This window comes from Procambarus clarkii, chromosome 33, assembly GCF_040958095.1.
Source record: "Procambarus clarkii isolate CNS0578487 chromosome 33, FALCON_Pclarkii_2.0, whole genome shotgun sequence".
Classification (NCBI taxonomy): domain Eukaryota; kingdom Metazoa; phylum Arthropoda; class Malacostraca; order Decapoda; family Cambaridae; genus Procambarus; species Procambarus clarkii.
In genome coordinates this window covers 42,430,498-42,451,997 of record NC_091182.1, presented here as the reverse complement: position 1 = coordinate 42,451,997, position 21,500 = coordinate 42,430,498, and the positions used below count along the sequence as shown (strand labels likewise).

Genomic DNA, 21,500 nt, shown 5'->3' with positions numbered 1-21,500 from the left:
CACAGTTTACATTTGGTCAGGTCTACATCAGCAGATAATGAAATTCCCAGAGATACTTTTCCCCTAGGTATAAAGAATACAAAAGTTATTAAGATAAGCATTTAAGCATGGCGCGGCAGTAATCTTTCCCCGGCGCATGCGCCTTGGTATGCGCATGTAAACAACGCTCTACAGCGCAATGTGTTCGTTTGCTTAGGTAAGAGCTTAGGACATATCTTTACATGCTATATTTCAGGCGAGAAGAAACAAAAATAGGATTAACTGTACTTAAATGTACTTTTCTCATTTAATAAGTCGTAATGAATACAATGGAAGTGGCAATATTAATGAGAGTAAGCGAGGGGAGGGTGGTTGAAGGGAAGCGAACTATTGGATCCCATTCACGGGATCCGTCACCAGCGCTGGGTGGGTCAGTAATGTTTTGAATGTTGAGTGAGGGTGGATGTGTCCTCATACCTCTGGATGTTATAGCAGCTCTCCGTATGAACGTAAGTATAGTACACACACAGCTTACTCTCGTAGTGGTAGTGTGAGACATATGGTGATGCGCTGAGCGGCTGCAAGTGGGACTATGGGAGGAGTATGGTGCGTGGCTGAGGTCGAAGTGAGAGAGAGCGGTGAAGGACAGTGTGGGAGTTCTTTACACACCAGGAAATGAGTCATATGTGGGTAGTGTGTAGTTGTATGTTGTCACACTCTCCCATCAACACCAACATCAATATTTTTGTTCAAAATATTTGGGAGGAGGCTAATAGGATAGTAAGGTCTTCTCTTTTTATTCCCCAACCCTCCAGGGCAAGTAACCCCTGCAGCCTGATACATGTAAGCCTAACCAATTGACCGAGCCATAAGGTGCCTATATATCCGGCCTAACCTCTCACATGTAGGAAGTCTACAACAGTAAATAATAGTGCCTGACCAATCAGGTTGTGGTGGTATGTGGGCCTGCGGGCTGCTCTGAGCAACAGCCTGGTGGATCAAGCTCTCACAAGTCAAGCCTGGCCTCGGGCCGGGCTTGGGGAGTAGAAAACTCCCAGAACCCCATCAAGCAGGTATATGTGGGCCTACGGGCCGCTGCAAGCAACAGCCTGGTGGACCAAACTCTCACAAGTCAAGCCTGGCCTCGGGCCGGGCTTGGGGAGTAGAAGAACTCCCAGAACCCCATCAACCAGGTATATGTGGGCCCGCGGGCCGCTCCAAGCAACAGCCTGGTGGACCAAACTCTCACAAGTCAAGCCTGGCCTCGGGCCGGGCTTGGGGAGTAGAAGAACTCCCAGAACCCCATCAACCAGGTATCAAGCAGTGTGAGATGTACATGGGAGGACTCTGTTACGTTAGGAAACATCTGCCTGAAATGCTGTGTGTGTTAGTGGCTTTACAAGAATGTAAAAAATCAATGCTATGTACTCTCATAAACCCAATGTACCTCCTTGTATAGAAAAATGAATAAATAAAACAAATAAATCGTAGTGTTTGTGGTGGGTATTGCAGGAAGCAGTTGGGATTGTATTTCTGTAGCCTGCTGTGGTGGCCCGTGGCTACTGAATGTGCTGCTGTCACATTTATGTGCCTCTGATGTTTTAAGTTTAATTGGAAAAGAAAATGCTCCATATTATTGATATTCTCTGTTGATTAAAAGCTTGTTATCTTAGGTTTAGGCCTATGGTGTGAATAAGAAGCAGAGACAGTTTGCAAAATTACACTAGAGTGTAAGTTGTATATGTAACACTCGCATATACTGTATATTAACATATACTGGCAATTTTGCCAAATACTGTATAACCTCATTTATAAAACTGTACTGTACAAATATTATAAAAGTGCTGTTTTTAACTCCAACTTCATGCATTTTTACAAAGTCATGTTGTCAAAGTGCTTTCTCTTCATAATTACCTTATTTTACCTCCAGAGTTTCCATACTATAATAATAATAATAATAATAATTTTTATTTAGGTAAAGGTACATACATAGAGATTTTACAATGTTTGTTGGCTTTATAGATAGAGCTAGTACATACAATGCCTAAAGCCACTATTACGCAAAGCGTTTCGGGCAGGAAAAAACACTAATGACTAAAGCTTAAAACTAATGGGTAAAAAGAATAAAATGTGTTGAGTACAAATAAAAATAGAGGTAAAAGAGGGGGGAACATTGTTGAAAAAGCAGCACAAATACAATTACAAATTATACTATTATGCATCATCATGAGAATAATGGATCTGGATCAAAGATTTCAACTATTTTTAAATCTTTCAACAATTCTAAAATATTATCATATCTCATCTAGTTTCAAGTGCATTATTCCCCATTACACATTAATTTTCTTCTAATTTCATTTACATTGTCCTCCCCAAAAGGTGTGTATCATTTGCTAAATTTCCTGAACAATTTATATTGGCTTATTTCTTGTTTATTATTAAGTGTCTACCACATCAAACCTTTAAACAACCTAACTATTATTTTAAGTTATGCCCAAATGCTTTGCAGATTTGCGGCCTTATTTAATATACTGTACATACAATACTTTCTGACAACTATTAAAGCACTGTACCATAAATCTTTCGTATATTTTTTAAATAAAAATTATTATTATTATTATTAATTTGTATATATTTATTTATACTGTATATATACAAGAAGGTACATTGGGTTTGAGAGTACATAGCATTGATGTTTTTACATTCTTGTAAAGCCACTAACAGTGTTTTAGGCGGGTCCTTAATCTAACAAATAATTTTAATTGGGTAGTTTGTAGCAAGATTGAAAAATGTTAACAGGTGCATTATAAGAAAATTTGAAGAAAATTGGTAAGTACATTACAGTAAAAATTGAGAATTATCAACAGGTACATTGTAGCATAAATTGAGGATTATTTCTAGGTATGTACAGTACATTGTAGTAAAATTTGCATTCAGCATAACCACCATGATATAAGATGATGGCAGTGGATACAATGGTGAAGTTGTATGGCTTAAGCACATACATTGAGGGAGTGGGTAGTACAAGATACAGTGCAAGTTTGGAGCACTAGGTAGGAAACTATGAGGATGAAATTAGGTACTTTGGTTTTACTTAGCCTTATTTATTTGGTTTTATTTATCTATATACAGTAGTTGCCTGGAGACTAGTACTCAGAGGTATCGGGAGACAGGTGCCAGGTATGCCAGTGTTCATCAGCTTGATCCTCTGGAACGTCTGAGAGTTACGATGCAATATTATGAGACAGGGTAGCAGTATTTGTCAGCACTCTGTAGTGATGTTTTCCTATTACTGTATTTAATGATGTTGTCTGGGAGATCTCTCTTGGTAGCTTCCCAAGCTTCACACTTATGTACCTGTTAAACCTTCAGTACCACACGAGGCTCTAGTGATCTATAAGCTCTTCATAAAGACCAGTACCACAATCTGGTCCTCTTAACAGATAGAAAGGGGAGCTGGGGACCTAGCATCACCATAGTAACTAAAAGAAAAGATCACCAGAATGGTAGAGCGCACCAAAACAGTTAACTACTTAACATTTATACTTATTGTCCTAATTGCATTGTCCCTCTTATGGTCATGCATGTCCTTCTTGAATGTCCTGACTTCCAGGACGAGCGTGTGTCTTGCTTACCGACCGCCCCTCGCAGTCACCTGTCCCTCAATAGAATTCTTGGCGACTCAGATACTTTTGATATCGTTCGCCTTATGTGTCTTTGTTCTCGTATTGGCATCCTTGGTGATATTTAGCGCCCTCTGATTATTCCGCACATTTGATGGTGCTACATATCCTTCCCGGTTTGGTGCCTTCTTTTGATAATTACTTACTTAACATTTATAATGTAAACCATGTAAGCAATCATTACTATTGGTTTGTAAAAATTGCTCTCCACCGGATGGCAGTCTGGGCTGCCTGTGTTGCACCTGTGTTGCACTGTCTGGTACTGTGCTTCTCTGCTTGGCCCAGTTATGCTCTCAAATGAGTGCTGGCCTTCCTTTGGACTTTGTCCAACATAGAGCCTATGCTTTATTGTTCCATTTTACCTTCATGTGCATGTTTTGTCTTTGTGTTTGCCCAGAATTAATATTAGCTTTGGCTGCATATGGCTGCTAGGGTTCCCTTCCTTAATGATGCTTTAAAACAGGGATGTCTTTCCTTGTAATGACGGAGGCCGCTCATCATTGTAATTACTGCTACTCCTTGCTGTTGTAATATGTTAACACTCAGTCCATCATATGAGGACCTGAACAATTACTCAAAATAATTGAGTACTAATTACTGAGCTCTGCATAGGCAACTTAAGGAAGTAGTGAGAGGGAGAGGGAGGGAGAGAGAGAACGAGAGAAAGTGAGGCTGCTCCTTCCAGACCTCTTATGCTGCAGCCTTTTTGATGGTGGATTGGGTGCATGGCTGGCCTGGTTTTTCTCATGCTTGGGCCTTTTAAGTGGTTTCCAGGAGCCCTTGATTGGTGGGGGTGGGGGTGGGGGGTTGATCCTTCTCCTCCTCCTCTGATGTCATGGGTCCTTGTTCAGTAATCTTCTCCACTCCTTCCCAGGGTCATTACTTTGATGTTGGACACAAATGTGATAGTGATGACCCTATTTTTGTGTGGCATGTCCTCTTCATGGTTCCCAAAGGAAACTGAGTGGAACTACAGTGTGTTTTTTGACCTCATGGGTGTGAACATTTCTTAACCTTTGTTCTACATGACCTGCCTCTGCCAGGTTCACATGTTACCCCTCCTTATGATAAACACCCCAATTTCTTCCTTGTTCTCCATGTTGAGATAGGAAACTACTGAAAGGGATCCCCTTGGTAAATCTCTGCCCCTGCATTGCCCTTCCAGCGAGTTTATGGTGCATTGCATGACTGATGAGATTTGTAGCCCTGGGCAGGCGGTGAGTGATTGGTATGATTTAGTACTGTACTTAGGCCTGGGTAACAATTATTTACATAGGACCATCATTGCAATTGTGATCCATGTAGTTGTCAGTTTTGGTGCACTCTTCCCTTCTGGTAGACTTTTATCTTGGTTACTGTAGTGATGTGATCTCCACATTCCCATTCTCTGTTGAGTGGACCAGGTTCCGGTACAGTATTGGTCTCCGTAGGCACTCGTGAACTGTTAAGAGCCTGGTGTATTACCAAAGGTTTAACACACATACCAGTGTGTAGCTTTGAGAGCCACTGAGGAACCCACCAGAAAGAGGCATTTCATTAAATTCAGCACCTGTATTATCTTTGCTTCCTTTCATGTGTCTGGAGACCTGCAAACTGGACACCCATGTTTGGTGACTGTTCTTGAATCATTGACCAACCATTAAAGTATGACATTAGGTATGCATCAGAGGCATTTTTAATTGATTTGAAGATACTGTACAGTACTGTGCTTGGTTTTAGTGTTCCAAGTCCAGAAATGGGAGATGATTTTTGGGTCAATCACCCGACGTCTTTTAATAAACTATAATGCCCCATTCTAGGTATACTGTATACTCTGGTGTTATCTTGCAATTCATGGACTGTACATCTGCATTGAAAAAAAACAATACCAAATTAAATGATATAAAATCCCTTAAATTTGATAAATAAAAATAACTTTGTTTTAGAACATATACTGAACCTGGAAATTATAATGCTGTATGTATTTTAACAATTTCCTTTAAAGTTCTTTTCATAATTCAATGTTTTTGGACTATTCAACATGTACCTGGTTTCATTCTATGTATCGATGGGGGCGTTATAAGTTATCTAGGCTCCGATATCTGTAAACTGGCGAATGTCCGAAAGGTACTCTACTGTGTCTTCATGCATACTTTATGCAGGAATCATATATATTACATTATTCAGTGTCGTAGTAACTTCATCCAGGTGTCTGCTGGAATTCCAGAGTTTACAGGTATGTCTAACTGTCACATTGCCTTTAACATTCATCTGTTTAATTAGTGAAGGCTACACTTTTTATATCAAATGAAGATTTTTAATTTGTATGGTGCAACTGGTAGCTCAAAATGGTAACAAACTCAGAGGGAGTGTGATACAGGGAAACAACAACAGCAGAGAAAGTTACTGATCATCTTAATGTGATGAATTGGGCAGCAGAAACACAATCCCTTATAATGGGAGACTTGAACCACGAGACAAATGATTGGGTGGCTAACATTACAAGCAGAATGACCAATTTCTTCTACACATCTTGCCAAGTACCATTCGCGATACTTCACTCTTCGGGCTGGATCATCTTCATTGATAGCATGGCCTAACCTTGGAATGTAACTTTTCCAATGGTAGCTCACTTCAAAATATGATGGACATACGATTATGAAATTGTTAAGTCATGACTTGCTTGCTGCACAAATTTTCTTGGACTTTAGTGATAAGTTTCTAGTACCCTTTCTTGCTTTGGAGGGGCTTATCGATGTCTGGGCTTCTGAACCACTTTTTGTGGATTCTTGATAGTTCTATCAGCGTCGGAACTTCTCTAATTCGAGTGATGGTAAGTCACATAGGTGGATCTGTTTGAAACTCCCTCCTAAACTATCTTTGTACTTAAAATGCATTTGTAAACTTCCAGTAACATTTTAGGATGAATTTCCTTTGTTCAAAGCTTTGTCTGGCTGCCATTATTAATTCCAGTGGGTTAAATATGAAAAGAAAGAAACATCAATTTGAGCTGTTAGCTATTAAGATGTGTATACACCTGCAGCTGCAGCCTTCCCTCTCCTAAAACCCGTTCTATACACTTCTACCTCTGTTATGTTGGAGGGGGGGGGGGGGTGAAAAAATGAATCATTCATTTCTTGACTGACTCGCATCTAGAACTTGTTCATTCTACAGGTTGATACACGGGAGATCAAGTCAACTGATCACATGAAGGCTCTGGCACTCAGTTCTCTACAGGCTCATCCTGTTCCTTATATGATTGTTACTTAATGAATAAAGTATTACTAATGATGCATACAATAGGCTCATGAAACAAACGAGTCTCTAGGAGCAGGCTTCAGATGAGCTGAGGTCGGATGAGAGCTTTTGCTTGCAGTTTCACTGGGTACGTTGTTTGACAACCCTTATGAACCCTAGTCTCTCTCTCTCTCTCTCTTTATATATATATATATATATATATATATATATATATATATATATATATATATATATATATATATATATATATATATATATATATATATATATAAGCGCCTTTCTTAGTGCGCCTTTCAAACACATTGAAAGGCGCCCTAAGCGTGCGCCTTTCAATGTGTTTGCTTAATATGTGGATACATGCAAACTGTAGTTAACACAGTTGCTTTCTCGTTCATGCTGTGCCCTTTTTGATTGTTAGCATTAAATTTGAGTTTATTCATACTGGTAATGGATACAAAGAGTAAGGTCTTAAATAAGTTTATAGGGACAAGCTCCAGATGAGCTAATATTATAAGACATAATACACACACACTGCATGTATACATGCACACACACAATGCACGTACACATGCATACACTGCACGTACACATGCATACACTGCACGTACACATGCATACACACTGCACGTATACATGCATACACACTGCACGTATACATGCATACACACTGCACGTATACATACACACACAACAAAACATACATACCCCACACAGTGGGGCCTGGTGGCTGAGTGGACCGCGCTCAGGAAATGGGGAGTATCTTTCACCCCGATGCCCCTGTTCACCTAGCAGTAAATATGTACCTGGTAGTTAAACAGCTGGTACGGGCTGCTTCCAGGGTGTGTGGGGGGAGGGGGAATCGGTTGATTGATTGACAGTTGAAAGGCGGGTCGAAAGAGCCAGAGCTCAACCCTCGCAAGCACAACTAGGTGAATACAGCACACGTATACATACACAGCTGGTGGAGGCTGACTCCATACACAGTTTCAAATGTAGATATGATAGAGCCCAGTAGGCTCAGGAATCTGTACACCAGTTGATTGACAATTGAGAGGCGGGACCAAAGAGCCAAAGCTCAACCCCTGCAAGCACAAATAGGTGAGTACAGCACAAGCATACATACACACATAGGGGATACATACACACATACAAAGGTGATAGGGAGGAGGCACTTAACTACAGACCCGTATCACTGACAAGCATCCACTGCAAAATACTTGAAAGTATAATTAGGAGAAGACTTGTTGCACACCTGGAGAGCATTGTTTGTAAACAAACAATAACATGGGTTCTGGAAAGGGAAATCATACCTAACAAACCTTTTAGAATTTATGATAAAATAACAAGGATAAGGCAGGACAGAGAAGGATGGGCAGACTGCATATTTCTGGACTGCCAAAAAGCCTTTGATACAGTACCGCACATGAGACTGCTATTCATACTTGAGAGGCAGGCAGGAGTAAGCGGAAAGGCCATTAGCATGGGTAAGGAACTGTCTAACAGGAAGGAGCCAGAGAGTAACGGTGAGGGGGCGAGAAGTCGGACTGGCGAGCAGTAGTGAGTGGAGTACCTCAAGGAATGGTGCTGGGACCAATTCTATTTCTAGTATAAGCTAATGATATGTTTACCGGAGTAGAATCCTACTTGTCGACGTTCGTGGATGACAAAATTAATGAGAAGAGTTGGGACAGATGAGGACTGTAGGATCCTCCAAGAGGACTTAAATAGGTTGCAGAGATGGCCAGAAAAATGGCTACTGGAGCTCAACACGAGCAAATGTAAAGTTATGCAAATGGGATTAAGTGATAGGAGACCAAAGGGACAGTACACAATGGACGGGAACTGCGTACCTGTGACGAGTTGAGAAAGAGACCTGGGAGTGAGCGCAATACCTAATCTAACGCCTGAGGCACATATAAACAAGTTAACAGCAGCGGCATCCTCTACACTGGCAAAAGTTAGACCATTCAGAAACCTAAGTAAGGTTGATCAGGCCTTAACCTAAGCTAAGTCGACCAGGAGGCCTGGTCGACGACCGGGCCGCAGGGACGCTAAGCCCCGGAAGCACCTCAAGGTAAGGCGGCATTTAGGGCACTTTACACTGCCTACATGAAACCAGTCTTAGCGTATGCCGTGCCATCATGGAGTCCCCACCTGAAGAAACACACAAGGAAACTGGAAAAGGTTCACAAGTTTGCGACGAGGCTCGTTCCAGAGTTATGAGGGATGGAATATGAAGAGCGCCTGAAGTAAATAAACCATACGACACTAGAAAAAAGAAGGGAGGAGGAGGATATGATAGGAACGTATAAAATACTCAGGGGAATCGACAGAGTGGAAATAGACGAAATGTTCACACGGAATACTAACAGAACAAAGGGACCTGGGTAGCAGCTGGAAACTCAGATGAGTCACAGATGTTAGGAAGTTTTCTTTTAGCGTGAGAGTAGTGGAAAAATGGAATGCACTTAAGGAGCAGCTTGTGGAAGCAAACTCTATTCATAATTTTAAAACTAGGTGTGATAGGGGAATTGGATAGGAGGGAAGGGAATTATCAGGAGAAAGCGCCAAGCCATTACGCCTATGTAGCACTGGGAAGGGGTTAGGATAAGGATTTGAGATGGGACGTGGGGAAAGTAATGGTGCCCAACCACTTGCACGGTCCGGGATTGAACGCCAACCTGCATGAAGGGAGGCCGTCGATCTACCGTCTAGCCCAAGTGGTTGGACGAATTGGACAGGAGTCATTGCTGTAAACAACCGATGGCTAGAAAGGCGGGATCCAAGAGTCAATGTTCGATCCGGCAGGCACAAATAGGCGAGTACACACACCGCACATATACATGCACAGCACACGTATATATACACACACAGTGCACGTATACATATCGCACGTATACGTACACATGGCACTATTTCACCACCTGGCTTCAGGCCTAAATCCCATTAGGGATTATTATTAACAACATTATGGGGCCCAGAACATTTCAGTGTCGTCCCCCACACATAAGAATAACCAAGAGCCCTCCCATGTGGACTACAAAAAATATGGTGCTTAACGAAGATAAGTTCCAGCTCATGCGTTACGGAAAAAATGAAAATATAAAAACGGAAACCACGTACAAAACGCAGGCAAATCATAACATAGAATGAAAAGGTAATGTAAAGGATCTGGGTGTACTCATGTCGGAAGACCTTACCTTTAAAGAACACAGTAAAGTAGCCGTCACAACTGCGAGAAAAATGACAGGTTGGATAACAAGAACCTTTCACACTAGAGATGCTATACCGATGATGATACTTTTCAAAACGCTTGTGCTCTCTAGAGTGGAGTACTGCTGCACAATGACAGCCCCTTTCAAAGCTGGAGAAATTACTGACCTGGAGAGCGTGCAGAGATCCTTTACTGCTAGAATCCACTCTGTAAAACATCTAAACGATTGGGACCGACTAAAATGCCTAAATCTGTATTCTCTTGAGCGCAGGCGGGAGAGATACATAATAATTTAAGTGGAATATAGTAGAGGGGCTGGTCCCAAACCCGCACACAGAAATATCATCACATGAGACCAGAAGGCATGGCAGGAAGTGCAGAATACCCCCGTTGAAGAGCAGAGGTGCATCAGAGGCCCGAGACTGTTCAACACGCTTCCAAAACACATAAGGGGCATAACTGGCTGACCCCTCACAGTGTTCAAGTGAGAACTTGACAAGCATTTCTAAAAGATACCTGATCAACCAGGCTGTGACTCATACGTCAGGCTGCGAGCAGCTGCGTCCAACAGCCTGGTCGACCAGTCTAGCAACGAGTACCGGGCCGCGGGGGACGCTAAGCCCCCGAAACCATCTCAAGGTAAGGTAACACGCCCACACACGTCCCCAGGAAGCAACCCGTAGCAACTATCTAACTTCCAGGTACCTATTTACTGCTAGGTGAACAGGAGCATCAGGGTGTAAGAAACTCTGCCCATTTGTTTCCACCTCGGTCAGGAATCGAACCCGAGCCCTGTCCACTCAGCGGCGAGGCTCGCGCATGCGTATCTCATTACAAGCTGTGTACACAAGGTCTGGGAGTTACATATGTCTGCAAGCGCGTCCAACAGCCTGGTTGATCAGTCCAGCAACCAGGAGGCCTGGTCGACGACCGGGCCGCGGGGACGCTAAGCCCCGGAAGCACCTTAAGGTAAGGGAAGCGAGGTCCCAATTACATTATGCAGCAGTTCAGTAGAATGAACATAAGTTCAAATAAACTAATTCAGAAATAGATGAGTTAATCCTATGACCCGGAAATCTTCCATATGAAGAACGAGCGAGAAAGTTTAATTTACATTATGTAGAAATGTGAAGAGTTACGGATGATGAACAAATCCACAAGGGCAGTGACGAGGATTCGAACCTGCGTCTGGGAGCATCCCAGACACTGCCTTAATCGACTGAGCTACGACAGGGTTAAAAGGGTTTGATGCATCACGTTAGTGTGATCTCTGTGTGTGATGGTGTAAGGGCGAAGAGGGAGAACGGCCTATTGACATAGCTCGGGTGCAGGGGGGGGGGTTGTGTAAAAGCCTGGTTTGTGCCTCGGAGAGGCTACGGGATCCAGTAAGTTCAGTAGAACTTCGGTTTCAACCCTTTTAACCCTGTCGTAGCTCAGTCGATTAAGGCAGTGTCTGGGATGCTCCCGGACGCAGGTTCGAATCCTCGTCACTGCCCTTGTGGATTTGTTCATTTGATGCATCACGTTAGTGTGATCTCTGTGTGTTACGGATGATGTGATTGAGGCAATGCAAGTGGATGAAAGACCATAACAATGGGAATATTAATAATGTATTAAATATATCAGCATAAAATAGAACACGAAACAATGGATATAAATTTGATAAATTTAGATTTCGGGGAAAACCTGGGTAAATACTGGTTGAGATTGAGAAAGAGTATTGTTTGTGGAACGAATTACCGAATCACATAATAAGCGTGGGAACACTTGAGTGTTAGAAGCGTAGGTTAGACATACAGTATTATATTTGAGTGAGATTTGAGAGGTGCCTCGTATGTCTTGAAGGCCTTCTGCAGCTTCCTTAATGGCTGTTCTTATTAGGCCATGAGCTTAGAGGCCTTATTAGAGTCGGGTTCCATGGGGCAGTGATCTTAGGAGCCACTTTAAGGTAGGGACGGAGGGAGGGAGGTTATCTTGAGATGATTTCGGGGCTTTTTTTTAGTGTCCCCGTGGCCCGGTCCTCGACCAGGCCTCCACCCCCAGGAAGCAGCCCGTGACAGCTGACTAACACCCAGGTACCTATTTACTGCAAGGTAACAGGGGTATAGGGTGAAAGAAACTCTGCCTATTGTTTCTCGCCGGCGCCTGGGATCGAACCCAGGACCACAGGATCAGTAGAGGTCCAGCGTGCTGTCCGCTCGGAGGGAGGAGGAGGAGGAATTATCAGGGGAAGGCGCCAAGCCATTACAACTATATAACACTTGGATGGGGTCAGGATAAGGATTTGGGATGGGACGGAGTGAAGGAATGGTGCCCAACCACTTGGACGGTCGGGGATTGAACGCCGACCTATATGAAGCGAGACCGTCGCTCTACCGTGGAGCCCAAGTGATTGGGCGGAGGGAGGGAGGAAGATGTGTGTAATTTACTTGTTTTAACTAAGGAGCTACAGGAGGTGTTTTGCACGTGAAGGACACATTAACCTGGATGTGCGAGAGCCATTACTTCACAAGAGCTAGATTAGGCCAGCGTGGTGGCCGGCAGGACGCGTTGGGGGCCACGACGCCCCTAGGCCCTTACATGTGGAGGGAGGCCCACACCCTGGTGGTGGTGGTGGTGTTGATGGATCAATAGGCAGGTTAGTGTTTCGTGTGCGTGTCTAAGGCAGCAGTAGGCTTCCTCACCTCACCCACCTTTGGTCTCCTCTTAACCACTACCAACTCTTATCTCGGCCCCAGGTTTTGCCCACTACTATATTAGTGGGACAGGTGTGTACCACTCTTGGAGCTCTTACATCATCCCATGTTTGGTAGGTGTGGTGGGCCTCGCCACACCCGCCACACACTGCCTGTCTTTACCTTATTTACCCTAATAAATAACACTAACATATAATGATGATGATAACTGAAAACTCACACCCCAGAAGTGACTCGAACCCATACTGCCAGGAGCACTGCTGGCGTACAGGATCCCTTAACCGCTCCACCAACAATGATGATCATGTTTAAGATTCAGCTACTCAGAACAAACAGTTCCAAGTAGCACGGGCTATGGTGAGCCCCTTGTAACATAAAAAGTTCTATTACTTTATAGGTTACACTACAATTATTGACCCCTCCCCTCCACCAAATAAACAAAGAATGGATAAGTTTGTGGTGGAGCTAGTGGATCAGCCTGGCTGTGATGGCTGTGTGGGCTACAAAGACAGTCTCACAGACCAAAGCCATCAGGGAAGGCTGGTCACAGGCCAGACTGACGCAGTACAACTCTCAATATCACCAACAATTACAAAATACTGTACATATAAAATAGCTTCTGTATTTTATTAGTGTTTCTTCAGTTAAATAATAAAGCTTTGTTGACCAGACCACACACTAGAAGGTGAAGGGACGACGACGATTCGGTCCGTCCTGGACCATTCTCAAGTCGATTGTAACTTGACAATCGACTTGAGAATGGTCCAGGACGGACCAAAACGTCGTCGTCCCTTCACCTTGTAGTGTGTGGTCTGGTCAACATACTTTAGCCACGTTATTGTGACTCATCGCCTGAATAAAGCTTTCTCCCCATGTTGAACTAAATTATTGAACTATATTTTAATATAATAATAGTAATATATACTAGAATAGGTGACAAGGATGTGTTCTCACTACTAAGAGTTACTGAGGAAGGTTAACTATGTGCGTGTGCTTAATGAACAAATCCACAAGGGCCGTGACGAGGATTCGAACCTGCGTCCGAGAGCATCCCAGACGCTGCCTTAATCGACTGAGCTACGACATGGTCAAAAGAACTAATCAGAAAGTTAAGCATAAAGCAACTAGTGTACAATAAGGGTATTGCACTGCTATAAGGTGAGACAGTGGGTACTGGCCTCCACGGTTGTGAGGTTTTTAGAGAGGTACCAGGTGTTAGAGAGGTACCAGAGGTGTTAGAGAGGTACCAGGAGTGTTAGAGAGGTACCAGGAGGTGTTAGAGGTACCAGGTGGTGTTAGAGAGGTACCAGGAAGTGTTAGAGAGGTACCAGGAGGTGTTAAGGGGTACCAGGAGGTGTTAAGGGGTACCAGGAGAGTCAGAGTGCACGGGGAAGATGGAGATGATATGAGTGGGGAGTTATGCGGGTCCTTGCTGGCGCCTCGTACAGTTCCTGGTTGTTGGTGGTTGTCCACTTGGCCCCTCTGTCACCACCACCACCCCTCGTGGCTCCCCTCCTGGTAGCACGCTCCTCTCACCCGCTAATACTGCAACTGTTGGGCTTACACCAATGGTAATATTAGCGGCTGATATATCGTGCTTACACTCTTTATTGTTGCATTATGTATTAATGTATAATGAATACCGCCCTCCCTCCTTCCCGGCTTTCCTCCCTCCTTCCCGGCTTTCCTCCCTCCCTTCCCGGCTTTCCTCCCTCCCTTCCCGGCTTTCCTCCCTCCCTTCCCGGCTTTCCTCCCTCCCTTCCCGGCTTTCCTCCCTCCCTTCCCGGCTTTCCTCCCTCCCTTCCCGGCTTTCCTCCCTCCCTTCCCGGCTTTCCTCCCTCACTTCCCGGCTTTCCTCCCCCCTGGCCTCCTCCACAATACCGGGTGTTATGGATGACTTAGTGCAGAGGGCGCACCTTGTGATGAAAGCCTTCGTGTACAGGCGTGCGCACGCCACCCTTCCCCCATTTAACCATCTCCCTCCCTCCCTCCTCTATACACACACACGGTTATACCAGTTCAGTATTTTCTCCTTGTCCCTCTCTTCTGCCTTTCTCTTGTGACAAGAGACTGGAAAAGGTGAGCCATTATCTCTCTGGCCGTCTACGTTAATGTTCCCTTGTGTAAGGTCATTGTAAGCCTTATCCCTGGTGCCATAGGCACAATCAGAGAACACTGTATAAACATCAGAGGTCCACGGTTGTTCAACGTCCTCCCAGCGACTATAAGAAATATTGCCGGAACAACCGTGGACATCTTCAAGAGAAAACTGGATTGTTTTCTAAGAGAAGTTCAGGATCAGCCTGGCTGTGGTGGGTATGTGGGCCTGCGGGCCGCTCCAAGCAACAGCCTGGTGGACCAAACTCTCACAAGTCAAGCCTGGCCTCGGGTCGGGCTTAGGGAGTAGAAGAACTCCCAGAACCCCATCAAGCAGGTACCCTACAAGTGTGTCTCTAGGACGCGCCCCTCGACACGGTAGGCTGTGCGCCTACTGAAGTGACGGTAGGCATGTAAGTATTATAATAAACAGTAGCCTCGCTACAGTCGGCCAGTTGGGTGGACTTTGCTGACGTTACCTAGCGCTGATTCCCAGGATCAACGTCCCCGCGGCCCGGTCTCTGCCTCGTGGTTGGTGGTCTGGTCAGTCAGGCTGTTGGACGCGACTGCTCGCAGCCTGACGTATGAATCACAGCCTGGTTAATCATGTGTCCATTGGAGGTTTTTGTGGAGTTCTCTTCTGACCACTATGAGAGGTGGGCCAGTTATGCCGTCTATGTATAGCGGGAGTGTTGAACAGTCTCGGGCCTTTGTTATTGACGAAAGTTCTCTCTGGACGGGTCTGTTGCACCTGTGCACTTCAAGGGTGGTATTGTGCACATCCTGCCATGTCTCCAGCTCTCACGTGGTGTACTCTGTGTGCACAGTCGGAACCAGGCCCGCTAATATCTTCCTGTGAGACTCATTACGCATCTCTCCCGCCAGCGCTGTAGAGAATAGAGACTTAAGCATTTTAATCGGTCTCAATAATTTAGTTGGTTTATTTAGATGATTCTCTTAATAAATGATGTTTGCTCGTTCTTCAGGTCGGCAATTTCTGCAGCTTTGATCGGGTCAGTTAGTGTGCAACAATATTCCACTCCAGGAAGCAGTAGTGTCTTGAAAAGTATTATTGGTGTGACATCCCTTGCTTGAAAGGTTCTCGTTATCCAACTTGCTATTTTTCTTGCGGTTGTGACGGCTACTTTATCGTATTCGTTAAAGGGCTTAGGAGTGCCTTCTGGCCATGCCCTGTGACTGGGGGTATTGGTGCCCTGAAGCTACATAAACACCCTATACCCCCCCCCCCGAAGTGGCAAGGGCAGTTAGAGGACAATAACGTCTTCCGCACATGGTCAGGTTATCTTTAGGTTATCTTGAGATAATCTGGTCACTCCCAGATCTTTTATGTTGAGTTTTCTTACTACAATGTGATTCCCTCGTCACCTCGCCCTTCACCGCCAGCATGCACTACACACACCACGCTCCAGTGTCAAGAGAGAAAACCACAAATTACATTGACATTTCTGCCGACTCCCAATTGTGGTCTCCCCTTTCCCGCTTTCTCCCGCGCCTTCCCCGGATTTGAACTCTACATCCCCCCTCCTTTATTTTCATGTTTCTTCACCCCCTGTCCATGTTGCCTTTGGCTCACCCTCCACCTCATTTGCCGCTTGTGGTGACCTGGTATTGGGGTCCACTTTAGATTCGTATACGCGCTCGAGTGCAAGGGTGTTGGGGTTACCCGGCGAGCCACCAAGGCGGTCATTGTTAGTGGATCTTAGCCACTTGGGTGGCTCCGGAGGCCGGCCCCAGGATAGTGCGCCACTATTGTCCTAGTCTCCCTTCATGGCCACACAATGTCTTGGTCTTAGCTTCTGGCTAGTTGATCCTCCAAACTGTTACTTGCTACCTGTTTGTGTGAATGGATGTGATGGCGGACCAGGTGCTGACTTACACTTCTCATTCTGCTCGACCTTCCTTACTGTCTTGGGTGTTAAGCCTCGGCTCCTTCCTTCCCCCATGTATTCATCCATACATTAAAACATTGATTGTAACCATGATATATATATGTGCTTCAGCCTACAGTTTAGACCTATTGTCTTATGTATGACCCTCTGTCCTGCGCGACAGTGAATACCAGCATTATCCTCACTTTAATAAGACTTTATCAAAATCCTCAGATTAGGCAAAATTGTAAGTACTTTTGTCAATAAAGATATTAATAATAATAAACCAAGTTGTGCTTGCGGGGGTTGAGCTTAGCTCTCAGCCCGCCTCTCAACACCCACTACTGTTACTATTTTTCTCTCCCAAACACTCACGCCCCCAGGAGGGAGCAGCCCGTAACAGCTGTCTAACTCCCAGGTACCTGTTTACTGCTAGGTAACAGGGGCATTAGGGTGAAAGAAACTGCCCAGTTTCTTTCTGCCATCACCGGGGATCGAACCTGGTTCCTAGGATTACGAGTCCAGAGCGCTGTCCACTCAGCTATTAGGCCCATTGACTGTTGTGTGTCAACTGGCTTAGCGCTTTCTCTTATTATAGTGTTTTCTCTTAACCTGTGTGTTGTGATTTTCAGTAGTGATGTGTGTCAAAGCCTATCACATTTGTTTATTAATTTTCGGAGTGCACCCACTACCAGTCACCCTGCAAAGTTGTGTGAACCTTTGCTCCGAGCGTCTGAATACCTCCTGTTGGCTGTAACTTTGGCCACACACCCACATTTCTAAATATATAAATGCCTTTGAATATTGTTGCTTTGATTAGGCATCTATTGATTAAAAGTTTTTGGTTAAATAATCCATTTAGTTTCTGAACCGAGGAAAATTGTAGTTTGTCAGTCGAGGTTACTTTATTTGATGGCTTCCTAATCTTGATCCGGAGAGAGTTTATTGGGCTGCGCCATGTGAATATTTTTCTACTTGTAGTCTTAATTTTATTATTGTAAAGGTGTATAACTGCGAGCGATAGCGTATACTGTGAATTACTTTGTGGGTGTTGAGGGCAAGTGTAACATTTGGGCTGCAGGTGATATTTTGCGGATGGGTTGTGTGTGATGGGTGGAGAGGTGGGACTGTGTCCGCTGTTGGGATCGAACTGTTGACAACCCAACACATTTAATTTAGGTTTATTCTGAATGTTTATCCTAATGCTTCGTTGTACTACAACGGGGTACATGAATCTGAACAGGTGTCAGCCTCAGCCGGACCTGTTGTCAGGTGCGACACACTTTGTGCTGAGGTCTGACAAAGGAAAAGAAAATAAGATGGTATAAAACTTCATCATGGATATATTGTGATATATCTCTAATCACCTTATATACAATATTTTACATGTATATATATATATGTGCATTGTACACAAGTACAGTTAAATATATATATAGAGAGAAAGATACTACGACCATGCTACGGTCGTCTCTTGCCCGATTGATCTTCCCACTTATAAATCATCTACTTTCCTGCAATTTGTACCGCTATCATGCCGACCTCTAAATCTCACAGCTGTTATCTTCCATAACTTTCAAGAGCGTCGACCATGCCTCGAGGTCCTCTTCCTTCATGAGGGTGGAGCACACTAACAGTTGGGTCTGTTGGTCACACATCCAAACGCGACGACAGCCTGTTGACTCAATGGAGGGGAGTAGATGTCTGTTTCTCCACATGCTCCGGCCAGCACACGTTACCTCGCCCGGTGGTTCTGATTGGCTAACAGACATTCCCGCCACCGGACGAGCCACACCGTGCTGACAGTTAACGACCTCCATGGTTGTTAACCTCGTTCTTCCTGTAATAATGAACGTATGACTTAAATATTCGTGCCTTTATGCGATGAAATAACACGAATACGATATACCGTAACACCGCACGCACAATGGTCTAGTGTGTGTAGGGTAGGGTTGGGTCGGGTTTGGTCGGGTAGGGTTGGGTAGGGAAAGATAGGGAAGGGTAGGATAGGGAGACCCAGCCAGTAGCAGTCCCTCGCCCCCAATAACATTGCACTTAATAAGACTTATCAAAATCCTCAGATTAGGCAAAATTGTAATTAATTTTGTCAATAAAGGTGTTAATAATAAATATTAACCTGAGCCTCTCCACCAATACTTCCCATTTTGTACGCTATGGTCCCCAACATACACAATACGGGGTACTATGAAAAGTAGTGGCTCACAAATATCCACGTTTTCTGTGCGTAGGTTGATTAGGTTAGGTGGGTGGCTTGGGTTGGTGCGTGTTAGTACTCTTTATATTGTACGTTGAGCCAAATCAAGAAAACGGGTTGAACGATGCTTGTTGCTTCGTCTTCATACCTGACTTAAATTAATTACCTTTCTGCTTGCTTGATACCTGGTTGATGGGGTTCTGGGAGTTCTTCTACTCCCCAAACCCGGCCCGAGGCCAGGCTTGACTTGTGAGAGTTTGGTCCACCAGGCTGTTGCTTGGAGCGGCCCGCTGGGACTAAGGGGACAGGAAGGGACAGGGGACTAAGGGACAGGAAGCCTGCACGTAAGTTTATATCAAGAACCCCTTCCATCCACCCGAAGATACATTCATAAGTTTTAACATGTTGTTCATTCAAAACAGGATTTTTCTCAAATATAAATTATTATTTTATTTTACCATATTGTGCATATTTAGGCCCTGGTTAGGTTAGGTGTTTAGATTCTGTTGGCGATTATTTGTATTTGTAGTACGCGGGTGAAGCATTTTCAGCGGTGTGGTTCGAACAAAATTCGTCAGTGAAGCACTTGTTCTGGAATTGTTCAAACGAAATCAGTTGAGTCGTGTGTAAACCGTTTTTCATTCATAAATAGCTGGGGGGTTTGGCGGGTGGATGGAATCACTTTTGGCCATTGTTTATGAGGTAAACATAAGGTAAGCTGGTGACAGGTAGTGTGCCCAACCATTTCTCTCTTCCAGGGGTCGAACCCGGGAAACCTGCTTGTGAGACGAGAACAAAACCACTCTGATCGATAAACACATCATCACTAATATGTAAATATTATTTTAAAATTATAGCGTGTTTAAAAGCATAGCTTATCTCACGAGTGCGAACTGATATTATTTTATTATGTAAATTAAGGAACCTCACTTGTGCAGGCGATGAGTCACAATAACGTGGCCGAAGTAGTTTGATCAGACTATACACTAGAAGGTAAAGGGACGACGACGTTTCGGTCCGTCCTGGACCATTCTCAAGTCGATTGTCTTGACCATTCTCACAATCGACTTAAGAATGGTCCAGGACGGGCCGAAACGTCGTCGTCCCTTCACCTTCTAGTGTGGTCTGGTCAAACCTCACTTTTTGTTTATTAATTTTTACTGCTTAAAGCTGCTATTGAGGTTTACTTTTAATGTCAGCGTAGGTTTACATGTGTGTGTGTATGTACATGGGTGGGGGTGGGGGGGTTTAGGGGGGTGTGCTGCCAGGAATACTCGGCTCGTTACTTTACCTGTCAACATATATCATGGTGTAGCCTCGTAGAGTGTGTGTGTGTGTGTGTGTGTGTGTGTGTGTGTGTGTGTGTGTGTGTGTGTGTGTGTGTGTGTGTGTGTGTGTGTGTGTGTGGAGGGGGAAGTCTCACATTTAATTAAGGAGTTTTGAATTTTTTCCGATTTATTATATTTGTGACCTAAGAAGAAAAAATTATCATTTTATATGATACCTACATAATTTTGATCTTTGGTCTTGCAGATGTCCCTAAATTAATGCAGACCTTTCTCAGTGAAACTCGTAAAAATATTTTGTAAATTTATTTTAGCAACAGGTTTACCCTGAGTACAAATTCCTGGCGTCCGTAGTACGCACAATTAAAAATGGATTTGAGAATAATGAACGAAGGTTTGTAGGCGCCACCAGGAGGGAGCTCTACCACCCTGGGTGTTGGTGGAAAATGTTTGGATCCCTTATTATTATTATTATTATTATTATTATTATTAACATCTTTATTGACACAATTAATTACAATTTTGCCTAATCTGAGGATTTCGATGAAGTCTTATTAAAGTGAGGATAATGCTGGTATTCACTGTCACGCAGGACAGAGGGTCATACACAAGACAATAAGTCTAAACTGTAGGCGGAAGTACATACATATCATGGTTACAATCAATGTTTTAATGTATGGATATGTGAAAACAACTTTCCATTGTGCACTGCCACACAAGGGCAGGGATGGGTTCATAACTGATGCAGCTTAGAAGTAATATAAATAAAAATTGTTCTTCATTCTTTAAAATCCCGTGAACATTGGTGCCGGCTGGAGACACCCTTCTTATTTGAGAAACTTCCCTTCATTTCCTATAGCCAGTGTGTGTGTGTACTCACTTAGCAACCCTTCCTCCTAGTAGCGCGTCGCATCTCTGCCTATACTCTACCTAAGCTGTCGTACAGCCTACCTAAGCTGTCGACAAAAACTGTCGTACTAGAAAATGGACGGGGCTCAGTGGTATTTATATACTGTCACGTTTTATGTTTGTGGGTTCTCTAGTAGGTTTGGGTAAGGCACTTTAGTACCACATGTTTCTTGACGTTGGGAGCGCCCCAGTCACCATTCTCACAATTAACTACAAGTCAAACTTTTCTTCTTGCACACCGTTGGTGATAAAAACAAAAGCGCCACGTATTATACAATTTTAAATTTGATTCGCA

At 44.0% G+C, this 21,500-nt stretch overlaps 1 protein-coding gene across 3 annotated transcripts in view; it reads left to right on the top strand.

The window, feature by feature from the left end:
• Window positions 1–363: 363 nt before the first annotated feature.
• The window catches only part of alpha-Cat (catenin alpha), a 130,086-nt gene continuing 108,949 nt past the window's right edge, over window positions 364–21,500 (top strand). For all 3 annotated transcript variants that reach the window (XM_069335549.1, XM_069335548.1, XM_069335547.1), the window contains exon 1: window positions 364–488. The gene's annotated coding sequence lies outside the window, so the exon portion shown is untranslated. The remainder of the gene's footprint in view (window positions 489–21,500) is intronic.